Genomic DNA, 12947 nt, shown 5'->3' on the forward strand with positions numbered 1-12947 from the left:
TACAAATAGGATATAATTTCTAGATGTGAAAATGTTTATACAATCCAATGGGTTATTAGCCCCAACCGTGTATAGAAAGCCTACAGCTGGAATTTCGATATTGCATGCATTTAATGTTGACCCTGATACACTGGTCAAGAGTATTGCCTATGCCAGTATATCAGATTATTCTGAAACTGTAACTTAGACAGGAGTTTTATCTTCCAAGCAAAACAATTACAAATTAAATTACAGTTCAGCCATTATGAAGAAAACATACCACAGAGCCCTATAACATGATTGAACTTCATTTTTGTATGATTCTAGAAAACAAGATGACCTCAGCATAATACAACTCATTACTAGGGGTGAGCCGAACACCCCCCTGTTCGGTTCGCACCAGAACATGCGAACAGGCAAAAATATTTGTTCGAACACGTGAACACCATTAAAGTCTATGGGACACGAACATGAATAATCAAAAGTGCTAATTTTAAAGGCTTATATGCAAGTTATTGTCATAAAAAGTGTTTGGGGACCTGGGTCCTGGCCCAGGGGACATGGATCAATGCAAAAAAACAATAAAAGTGTAATATCCCTTTAAATTTTGTACCTGGGGGGTGTCTATAGTATGCCTGTAAAGGGGTGCATGTTTCCCGTGTTTAGAACAGTCTGACAGCAAAATGACATTTCAAAGGAAAAAAAGTCATTTAAAACTACTCGCGGCTATTAATGCATTGCCGGTCCGACAATACACATAGAAGTTCATTGATAAAAACGGCATGGGAATTCCCCACAGGGGAACCCCGAGCCAAAATTTAAAAAAAAAATGACGTGGGGGTCCCCCTAAATTCCATACCAGGCCCTTCAGGTCTGGTATGGATTTTAAGGGGAACCCCGCGCAAAAATAAAAAAAAAACGGCGTGGGGTCCCCCTAAAAATCCCTACCAGACCCTTATCTGAGCACGCAACCTGGCAGGCCGCAGGAAAAGAGGGGGGGACGAGAGAGCGCCCCCCCTCCTGAACCATACCAGGCCACATGCCCTCAACATTGGGAGGGTGCTTTGGGGTAGCCCCCCAAAACACCTTGTCCCCATGTTGATGAGGACAAGGGCCTCATCCCCACAACCCTGGCCGGTGGTTGTGGGGGTCTGCAGGCGGGGGGCTTATTGGAATCTGGAAGCCCCCTTTAACAAGGGGACCCCCAGATCCCAGCCCTCCCCCTTTGTGAAATGGTAAGGGTACCCCTATCATTTCACTAAAAACCTGTCAAAAATGTTAAAAATGACAGTTTTTGACAATTTCTTTATTTAAATGCTTCTTCTTTCTTCTATCTTCTATCTTCCTTCGGTTTCTTCCTCCATCTTCTTCTTCTTCTGTGCAAAAGGGGATGATTAATGCGCTACCCAAAAAGAAAAAAACAGAAAAAAGCTGCCACAAAACCATATGACAAATAAGGAAAACAGATGTAAAAATAAATTGTAGCGCTAAAAACACACAAGTGGTAAATAGGATTCAAAGTGCATATAGACGTAATGTCCCGAGAAAAGCAAATATGTGATCCAGAGGAGCAAAAAAAGTCCACAATGAAAATGGATAATCCGTGTGTCAATTCTGTCTGCTTCTCAACCTTCAACTGGGATATCATCAATTTAAGCGAATAGATAAAATACGCTTACCAGAGAGGTTGGATTCTACTGCCATAAGCATAGAATCAATAGGGTCTGGGTCCCTGGGCGGCTTTTCACAGACCCTATACACTGCTTTTTTATTCTTTCTTTGTGATCACATTTTTATATATATGTATCGTGGTTTTTTACGAATAAAAACACCCAGAAGTTATACTATGTGGAAGCATCTCTTCTCTTTTTTCCATATACCCTGGTGAACCGAGAAACCACCACGTTTTTTGGAATCTATTTCCGGCTTGGTTCCTGTTGGTAGAGAGGGGACGTCCCGGCCTGGGAGAGGCTCTACCTTTGCCTCCAACACCTCACCACTTCGCCCTGGGTGGCACTAAGCTCCATTGATTCTATGCTTATGGCAGTAGAATCCAACCTCTCTGGTAAGCGTATTTTATCTATTCGCTTAAATTGATGATATCCCAGTTGAAGGTTGAGAAGCAGACAGAATTGACACACGGATTATCCATTTTCATTGTGGACTTTTTTTGCTCCTCTGGATCACATATTTGCTTTTCTCGGGACATTACGTCTATATGCACTTTGAATCCTATTTACCACTTGTGTGTTTTTAGCGCTACAATTTATTTTTACATTCTTCTTCTTCTGGTTCTTCTGGTTCTTCCTCCTGTGTTCTCGTCCGGCATCTCCTCTGCGGCGTCGGCGTCTTCTTCCCTTCTTCTCCTCGGGCCGCTTCGCATCCATGATGGCATGGAGGGAGGCTCCCGCTCTTCCCTTCATCTTCTTCTCTTCATCTTCTTCTCTTCATCTTCTTTTCGGGCCGCTCTGCATCCATGATGGCATGGAGGGAGGCTCCAGCTGTGTGACACTTCTCTTCTGACAACTCTTAAATAAAGGATAGGCGGGGCCACCCGGTGACCCCGTCCCCCCCTCTGATGCACGGTGACTTGATGGGACTTCCCTGTGGCGTCACGGGGAATGCCACTTTAAGCATTATTAAAATCACTGCTCCCGAAAAAAACGTCCGTTTTTAAAACTTTTTTTGCATTGATCCATGTCCCTGGGCAGGACCCAGGTCGCCAAATACTTTTTATGACAATACCATGAATATAAGCCTTTAAAATTAGCACTTTTGATTTCTCCCATAAACTTTTAAAGGGTGTTCCGCGGCATCCATACATGACAAGTTGACTCAGTCACTATTCAAGGCCAAATGAGTGCAAGGTTCGACTTAGGAAAGAAACCTTTCATTGGAAATGGGCCTGTGGCCCTGGATACAGGAACTTTTTTTTTACTGACAGAATTGCTTTAGGAAGTGAACATGATGTAGAACTGTTGTAGGACCAAGCAACCACAATGTGGGACTACATCCTGAGATTTTTCTAAGGGAGAACATGTGGTTTTAAGGGGGGATGTGATCACATTAATGGTTCATATACTGAACCTAGTGTAGAGTTATTCTCGCCCTGGTCATTGCGCAGGACATGGGGGCTTGCTTCCATCTGGAGGAAATGAGATTTAGCCTCCACATATGCAAAGGCTTCATTACAGTAATGCCCCATACACATGGTCAGACTTTCCACTGTAAAATGTGCGAACGGAGCTTGTTGTCGGAAATTACGACCGCGTGTAGACTCCATCGGACAGTTTCCATCTGGTTCTCAAATTTTCCGACAACAAAATCCATTTGCGCAAATTCCGATCACAATTCCAACGTACAAAGTGCCACACATGCTCGGAATCAAGCAGAAGAGCTGCACTAGCTATTGAACTTAATTTTTCTCGGCTCGTCATACGTGTTGTAGGTCACCGCGTTCTTGACTGTTTAACTTATATACTGGGGTATGGCGCTCCCTTTAGGATAATGGGGTAGTGTGGTAGGGGAGGTTTATGTGTAATTCCTTGTACCTAGGACCAGTTTTGACTTCAATTATACCCCTATTGGTGGTACAAAATACCCTCACCCCTATAAAGTGCAGAAACTTAATGTGCAATAGTGCAATCTTCAGTGAACCATTTCATAATTCATACATGTGATCACGTTAAAAAATATATATAACCAAACTAATATTTGGGGGTTATGTGCTGAACCCCTAATTAAATATTAGATTTTCACCAACAGGCCAGCATAAATACTGACTTATCCGCAAAAACCATACATACACCTTAAACCAATAATCGTAATCCTAGATGTGCTAAAACAATGATTTCCTGCAAACCCCTATATCACATGCACTCAGTGCAGGTGTGTGCAAAGCAATTAGTAATAAGTAGTAAATGATAATAAAAATAAAAAATAAAATTATAGTCCATATAATAATCAATCAAAATGTTCAAATCCGATGTTCAGAATTATCTCCAAAGCTGTGACTGGGGTGCTCTCAGATGATATTAGTGACTTATTGTGCTCCCCCTCACTGCGTTCTTGACGTTCGGAATTTCCAACCAACTTTGTATGACCGTGTGTATGCAAGACAAGTTTGAGCCAACATCCATTGGAAAAGATCCATGGATTTTGTTGTCGGAATGCCTGATCAATGTCCGATTGTGTGTACGTGGCATAAGGGTTGTGAAGGTGTGGAATAGACTCCCTCAATTACAAGTTCTTACCAGCTCAGGTGATGTAAGAGCTGGATGCATTCTTAAATACACAAAAAAAAAATAACTGTATGTTGGCATTTATATAAAACAACACCAGGGATTGTTCATCCAGGGAATATGTGACTGCCTTGGTAGCTCAGGAAGGATCTAGCCCCCACCCACCCCACCCTGCTGGACCATGCTTTATTAGGATTTTTTTGTTCGCTTTCCTCTGGATCAATTGTATGAATACAGTTTGGTATACAGAGGTTTTCTGATTATTTATTATTTATTTTTCAATTGAACTTGTCTCTTTTTTCAATGTTCTTGACTATATAACTAAATGATAAAAAAAAAAAACAATCTGCAAATTAATGTAGCAGTTCATTTAGATATTGTAAGCAGGTACAATGCTATATAGTTGTAAAATGGCAAACTTTGCTGTTGCTTAAGAATTTTTTTTTTTTCATACGTTCTTTTTTTTTTTTTTTTTAGCAGCCAAGAGTACATCACATTAGAAACATGTAGATAAAGTCAACTATATGGTGGGAAAGTCTATTAGGCTGGGAAAAACCCACTGTCTCTTTAGTAGGGTTGATTCATGTTAGGTGGTTCCGAGAAGATTAATCAGTCCTCAAACCTTTATTACAGTAATATATTAACAACTTGAATAACTAGATTCATTTTTAAACAATGCAGCTGTTGTTTTTTTTTTTAAAGATGACGCAAGACAGTTTTGTTGCAATGAGGAAGTAATACCTAGAGTTACATTTTACATGAAGGAAGATCATGTTACCGCACATTTACTAACTGTGTAAGGAACTCTTAAAATGTGTCAGTTTTGTACAACTGAGAAAACACGAAAACTGTCAGAGCCAGTAAGGAGAAACTTCACTACCTTCGTCAACAGCTCAACAACCGTAAGTTCACATTTTCTACATTTTTTTAGCATTATCAGTCTTTTTACATAGGTATTCCTTTTTAAGAATATTATTTTTGCTTAGTTAAGGAGACAGAACATGTTGGATGCTAGGGATAATGAGGAAAAAATTAGGAAATTGAAACAAATTAAAGTTGTGACCACTTCCAAACCTATTCACACTTCATGTGTTCACATGGAAAAAATATATTTATTAAAAAAAAAAATCACCTTTCTGTTTTATTTATTTGCCCTTTCTGTTACTTTCCTATCCATCCTATCCCAGCTTTGAATATTTAACTTTTTTAAATATTTTATATAATTAAATTATATGAAACTATTATTACGTAAAGGATGAAAGTTAAAACATTTGTTAACAATGTGCTGCAATGTGGAATTGGTTTGCTAAAGGAAAATAGACTATTTCCTTAGCTTAGGAAATAGGAGAAATACCCCCTTCCCTCCCCCTCCCCCTCAAGCTGGTTTTTAATGTTCTGCATTGTGCTTCCTGCATTTTTTCACTTACCTCTTTGGTATACTGCCTGCTTTCTATGAGCTGCACTTATTTTTTGTAGTACTATGAATAAGCTTTGTTTTCTGGAGATACCTTTTATTTTATTTATATGAAAAATATTCCCAATCCATTTGTAGAGCAAACCTGTAGTCATCTTAAATACCTAATTATGCGCAAACAGGGGCGTAGATAAGGGGGGTGGGGTCAAAGGTGTTCAAACCCCCCCAGGGCCAAAATTAAATGCATGGAGTCCCTGCTCTGCAGTGGCACATGGCAGCAGCGACAGGCAGCACTGCAGTGGCACACAGAGTGTAAAAATGCTGCTGCGGCAAGTGTAATAGATCATTAGGCATACCCGCATGCATGTTGTGGTACACCGACAGGCCGGACTATCAGGCTCGGGCTGAAGGGTGACAGATCTATCACCAGGCAGCACACTGAGCACAGTGGGAGCCGGCAGTGTGTGTAGCCCTGCTCACTGCTCTCTACACCCTGTATTCCCATTGGCTTGCAGTGCCATTTCCACCTTGGGCTTGGGAGAGGAGCTTTGCCTTGGCCCTGGAACACAGAGTGCTTGTACAGTGCTGTGTAGCCGCCAGCCCCCCACATGGATGCTGCTGTCCCATCCAGGTATGTCACTCTTTCTCTTCTGGCCTAGTATCAGAGCATCTCAGAGAGTGTCCTCAGACTTACCACTGCTCACACTGCTGTGCTGCTGCTGGCATTCTACTGTTCATACTAGGTAATCATGAGTCAGTGAGAGACTGTGATTCTGTGTGGCAACTGGCAAAGTTAGCGATTGAAGCTGGCTGGGCTAAATTTTGCATTGCTTGTGTTACTGACAGTTGACTGAGACTAATCTGAGTTTTCTATTGCTTGTTTTATTGACAGTCCTGCCCGGCACTGGCAAGCTTGTTACGGTGCTCAACGGCTTACTGATTCAGCAGTTGGCACCACAACATGTCTGCCAATGCCAGAGCCAGGCTGGACTGTCTGCTGCCCTCAGTGGCATGCCTTGGCCCTATTTTACCCCTGGTTCATACATATGTGGTGCAGGAAATGGTATTGCAATCACACTGTGTTTTTGATCTGCTGCAGGTGTCAATTCAAAGTTAACAATGTCCCAAAAGAAGGTCGCAAACGCAGTGTTTCTCTGAACCAGATCACATGGTTGGTCAAAAAAAGGTGCCTGCACTTCTTGGTGCGATTTAACCAATTCAAAATGAATGGGCTCAAATCACACCACACAGAATCGCATGTGAAATGCACAGGAATGCAGTGAAGTTCCTGAGTGATTCAAATGTAAACCATAATGGGAAAAAAGGCTTACTGTGTTGATTGCGGTGCAATCAAGGCCCATTCATTTTAAATGGGGCTCAAATTGCACCAAAGTCATGCATGCACCAATTTAGGAACCGCCCTGAAACTGGTTCGCGTGGTCGTTTTTGTGAATGCGATCCAGTGCAGGCAAACACATTGTGTTTTGTAACCTTTGTTTGGGGTGTCGTTAAGAAAGCACTGACACCCACTGCAGATTGTAAGGGGGGGGTGCAATTTGAATGAGGTGCATGAAACATGGGTGGATTGAGGGTTTCCGCATTCTAGTGTACCTCTGCGTATCTTCTAAGCGAACCTAGCCTAAAGAAAAGTCAATGTATTCCTGGCTGGTAATTTTTCAGTTGATTAATTTTCAATTAATCACATAATAAAAAAAAAAAAACAAGCTAATGTGAACACAGTGAGTGTGCTGCCTTCCACAAGAGGGTGCCCTTTGTACCTGCCCAGTAAGATTGGCTATTATAGTGCACAATCCTGTGGTAGGAAGTGCATCCCCCCCTTTTTTTTTTTTTTTTTTTTTTTAACCTGTAAGGCTACTTTCACACTGAGGTGCTTTACATGCGTTTTAGCTCTAAAAATAGCAACTGCAAAGCGCCTGTAAAGCGCCTCTCCTGTCACTCCAGTGTGAAAGCCCGAGTGCCTTCACACTGAAGCGGTTCACTTGCAGGATGGTAAAAAAAGTCCTGCAAGCAGCATCTTTGGGGCTGTTTAGGAGCGGTGTATACACCGCTGCTCCACCGCTCCTCCACCGCTCCTCCACCGCTCCTCCACCGCTCCTCCAGAGCTCCTCCACCCTCCCTGCCCATTGGAATGCATTAGCAGCACTGCCGAAAGGCCTGCATATCGCTTCGGCAGCGCACTTTGCAGGCACATTTAACCCCTTTTTAACCCCTTTGGGGGGATTAAAAGTGTACTGCTATCAGCGGCAAAGCACCGCTAGCGGCAATTTCCGACCAACTTTGTGTGACCGTGTGTATGCAAGACAAGTTTGAGCCAACATCCGTCAGAAAAAAAACATGGATTTTGTTGTCGGAATGTCTGATCGTGTGTATGAGGCATAAGACTGGACAATAGCCAACCTTACAGGGCAGCGTTCATAAAAACTGGAAGAAGGAAAAAACTGAAATCAGGTTTGATTTTCTGAAAGTACCTGATAAAATACAAGAATGTGATTGCTCACTAGGGGCAACAAATGTCGTTTTTCATTTTTTCAGTCTTTATAATTTTGTATAAGTACATATGTACAATTTATTTTATTTAAAAAAACTTTTACTTAGTACCTGCTGCTGAACCCCCCCACCAGAACAAAAAATTATCTACGGCCCTGATGAAAAAAAAAAATATTTTGGCTTGCAAGCGATTGGATTATTAGCAACTTCAGCCCCGGAAGATTTTACCCCTTCCTGACCAGAGCACTTTTTGCGATTCGGCACTGTGTCACTTTAACTGAGAATTGCGCGGTCATGCGATGTTGCACCCAAACAAGATTGAAGTCCTTTTTTCCCCACAAATAGAGCTTTCTTTTGGTGGTATTTGATCACCTCTGCAGTTTTTATTTTTTGTGCTATAAACAAAAAAAGAGCGACAATTTTGAAAAAAAAGCAATATTTTTTACTTTTTGCTATAATAAATATCCCCCAAAAATATATTAAAAAAATGTTTTTCCTCAGTTTAGGCCGATATATAGGTATATTGATTGGTTTGCGCAAAAGTTATAGCATCTACAAAATAGAGGAGAGTTTTGTGGCAATGTTATTATTAAATTTTTTTTATTAGTGATGGCGGCGATTTTTATCGTGACTGCAAAATTATGGCGGACACGTTGGACACTTTTGACACTATTTTGGGACCATTGATGACAAGGAGCAGTGATCTCTGTCATGTCACAAGGCAGAACGGGGAATTGCCTTGTTTACATCGGCCACTCCCCATTCTGGCGCTCCATGACACGATTGCCGGGACACCGGCGGACATAGAGTTCGCGGGGCCCGCAGGCACGGTCATGCTGTATGCGGTGCGCGCCCCACCAATTAAAGGGGACGTACACGTACATTTGCTCACCGCTACCATTTTGGTGACGTATATCGACGTGCAGCGGTTGGCAAGTGGTTAAAGTGGTTGTGAAGCCTTAAGGTTTGCATCCTATGCATAAAGGTTAAAAACTTTCTCTGCCTGGGGTCCCCTGCAGCCCACCCCCACACCTACCTGAGCCCTATCATGATTCAGCGCTGTGCAGAGAGCATCAGCTCTACCAATTCTGTCCCTCCTCACAGGGTAGATTGATAGCAGCAGGCAGCCATTGTTTCCCACTGCTGTCAATAAAACTCTGTGACAAGGGAGCAGGGGGCGGGGCTGTGCCCTGCTCTCTGAGTCTATGAACGCAGGCAGTGGGGCTCGGGAATGTGGCTTTCTATCAGGGCATTTGATGAAGCTGAGGAGCCAGGAGCGCCAGTGGGGAACTTGGGAGGAAGAGGATCGGAAATGGTCTGGGCAAAATCTGTGCACAGAGAAGGTAAGTATAACATGTTTGTTATTTTAGTTAAAAAAAAAAAGCGTTACAAACACTTTAACCATCTGCCGCCCGCCGTATAGACAAATGATGGCGGAGCAGGCGGCTCTTGTTCTGGGACGACGTCATATGATGGCGCCCAGTTTAGCTGTGATCGTGTGCCCAGCACACTCATCGGGTCCCAGGGACATGGTGCAACCCTGATCTCGGCAAAGAGATGTGATCATGGCTCCTTACCCATGTGATTGGCTGTGTCCAATCACAGTAGATCACATGTAAACAAAGAGATGCCGTTTATCAGCTCTCCTCGCCTCACACTGACAGAGTGTGAAGAGAGGAGAGCCAATCAGCAGCATCTCCTTACAGGGGAGACATGTATAGGTAATCAGGGCACTGATAGTCAGTGCCCTGATTACAATGCAGCCCCAACAGTGCCCATCAGTGACACCAGTCTGTGCTCATCAGTGAGGCCAATCTGTGCCCATCAGTGATGCCAATCAGTGTTGCCTTTCAGTGCCCATCAGTGCCTGCCCATTAGTGGCGCCCATCAGTGCTGCCCATCCGTGCCATGTATCATTGCTCATAAGTGCTGCCTATCAGTGCCCATCAGTGCCGCCTATCAACGCTCATCAGTGCTGCATATAAGTGCCACCTATCAGTGCCCATCAGTGCTGCATATTAGTGCCTCCTCATCAGTACTACCCCATCAGTGCCCTTCTGTGCCACTATATCAATGCCCATCGGTGCAGACTATCAGTGCCCATCAGTGCAGCCTCATTAGTGCACATCAGAGAAGGAGAAAAATTACTTATTTACAACATTTTCTGGCAGAGACTAAGAAAACTTTTTTTCAAAATCTTGGGTCTTTTTTTGTTTTTTTTAGCAAAAAATAAAAAACCCAGCAGTGATTAAATACCACCAAATGAAAGCTCTATTTGTGTGAAAAAAAATGATAAAAATGTCATATAGGTACAGCGCTGTATGACTGCGCAACTGTCATTCAAAGTGTGACAGCGCTGAAAGCTGAAAATTGGCCTGGGAAGGAAGTGGGGCGTGCCCGGTATTAAGGTGGTTAAAGTTAACACATCTTCCCTATATTCACTACATTTAAATCAGCCCCACAGAGTGTACTGGCAAAAAAAAAAGAATGTATTCCACTGCTGATAGTCACCAGTCACTTTTCCAGTTATACTATGCACTGAATGTCCAGAGAATATCCAGTTATACTAAGCACTGAAACGAATTTACAAATCACCGGTGGAACACAGAATGCAGATGGTACTATTTGTTAAATAGCAAATAAAAGAATCCAAATAATATCCATGCAAAGAATCCTAAATTCATGTCTGAAATCCAAATAATCCAATAATTCAGGACTATCATTGACCAGTTGTTCAGGAGGATCCAAGCAAATACTGGGAAGGAATACCCTGTGTATTAAAGAGCAACTCAATTTTCTTGGAAAAAAAAATACAATATAGAATATATAATTACTACACAAGCCATGTAGTAATTAAATGTTATTAAAAGTAACTTTCCTTTTCATTTTGCAGCTGCTGTAATTTTCTGTAAAATTCCATGTTTTATGGCAACCCGGAGGAACTTAAGTAGATAAGTAGATCGTTCCCCATTGAGAACGTCAGCCTATGACGAAACGCATCTGGGAGGGACATGCTGACGTCACCACGTTGCTTTACTGAGGACGGGAGCTTGTTCGTATGCCGGCCGGCATTGCGTTTTTATCTTGCTACACTGTAAGTGTCATTCTTTTATTCAATAAATAGTTTTTACGTATTACATTATTGCCATCATTTTTTACCATATGTGCATTGCGGAGCCCGAGTTATGGATTGCCTAATGGATCCCCGCAGCCCTATGCCAGGAAGCCGGTTTTGTGAACCAATCAATCTGCCATTATAGAGCCTGCTGTCTGGTAAGCAGGACTTTTATGCGGTTTGCTGCACCTTGGTATTCCTTTCACTTATCTTCTGCTGATCAGTTATATGCCCATTTTTATATTAATTCTGGTAAGCGGCCTCATATTCCTTCCTTTTTTTCCATCTGCCATCTGGTGGTCAATCACATGCCTTTTTGGTTTTATCTCTGGTAAGCAGCTTTTTCGGATGGATTTCTGCACCAGCTCTCCATATAGGAGATTTTTCACTGTTTTGCATGGTTGATGTCACTCACCTCACTATTTGGTTTGTGCCTATGGGCACTGGATGGTGTATGATTTATATGATTTTATATGATTTATCACTGGTGGAGTGTCACATCTATATTTACATAAAAAAATGTTTTTCTTCAGTACTACGTATTTGTGTCAGTATTAAGCTATGTTATCTTAAAAACATTTTTTGGGTACAACCTTCGTGGATCCGATTTGGTCTGTGAGTGAAATTTGTCCAGGACGTATCCAGAGAGGTTCCCCAAAGGCCCAGGCTGGGTTCATAGCCACGTGTTTTATTTGGCTTGCTATCTGCTAAGCATTTCATCTAACAGGAAGTGTGTTACCTGAACTTCTACCATCAGCTATTGATTATTTAAAACAATATTTTCAGAAAAAAAATTTTTTTTTCACCATTTATTTTTTTCACCTTATTTGGTGCTGGACATTTAATCACAAGGACTATTTCATAATATTTGACTGATCATTTTTTATGCGTGGCTTTTTATATATTTGCTTTTTTATTGGTATTAGCTGCAGCTTCACGTTTAGGTTCTAGCGCAGTTTTCTTCTTTTTTTCTTAAGTAGATAACTCTTCTCTACCATATTTAAAACCTAAAAAAAAAAAAAATGAATATAAAGGGTAACTTTACTTTTGTAGACAGTAAATTATACCAAATACGGTTGGTGTACAAATTGCCCCTAGAAGTCTAATTTCCTACTTTTGTGATTGGCTTTCTAGGCACCCCCTGCAAAAAGAATATCAGTTTTGGTGAGAATGTAACACATCCTATAGTAGAATGTATACACAACTGACTCCATCTTAGATTCCCTTCCCTTTTACATAAAGTATAAATTAACTTTTTGTGTGTGTAAGTTTTGCCATGGTCAGTTTGACTAGCAGGTTGCATAGAACCACACCCTGAGAGATGAGATATTGTGGTTAACCTGAATCTCTGTCAGCAAGTCATCAGCTATTTCTTGTTATCTAGTCAAGCAGCCTAAATCTTGATAAGAAAGTACTGAGTGTAAAGTATGAATAACCCTTAGACATGTATTTTTACTGGTATATATGCACCACTGTTGTATTCAATAAAGACAGAGATCTTATGAACACACTCCAGCTTGTTTCCTATGTCTCATGTGACCTCTCACGGATCCGAGGATCCCGGTGGTCTGCCTGCATAAACCAAGGTGGTCTTCAAGGTGTACAATTCCTTTCACTCCCTAAGAGTTAAATACTTATAAATGGATGCAGACACTTCAGCTTTCCTTATCATAACACTGAGATGGCAACG

At 41.8% G+C, this 12947-nt stretch overlaps 1 protein-coding gene across 2 annotated transcripts in view; it reads left to right on the forward strand.

Moving 5' to 3' along the window:
• The first annotated feature begins 4899 nt into the window (after window positions 1–4899).
• LOC141110511 (chemerin-like receptor 1) overlaps window positions 4900–12947 on the forward strand; it is a 29496-nt gene continuing 21448 nt past the window's right edge. Inside the window, exons 1-2 of one of the 2 annotated variants that reach the window (XM_073601892.1) lie at window positions 4900–5122; window positions 11036–11236. The gene's annotated coding sequence lies outside the window, so the exon portion shown is untranslated. Of the gene's footprint in view, window positions 5123–6111; window positions 6266–11035; window positions 11237–12947 lie in introns of those variants that run through there. The other variant, XM_073601893.1, reaches the window with a different exon arrangement.

The sequence above is a fragment of the Aquarana catesbeiana genome, linkage group LG10 (assembly GCF_042186555.1).
Source record: "Aquarana catesbeiana isolate 2022-GZ linkage group LG10, ASM4218655v1, whole genome shotgun sequence".
Lineage (NCBI taxonomy): Eukaryota > Metazoa > Chordata > Amphibia > Anura > Ranidae > Aquarana > Aquarana catesbeiana.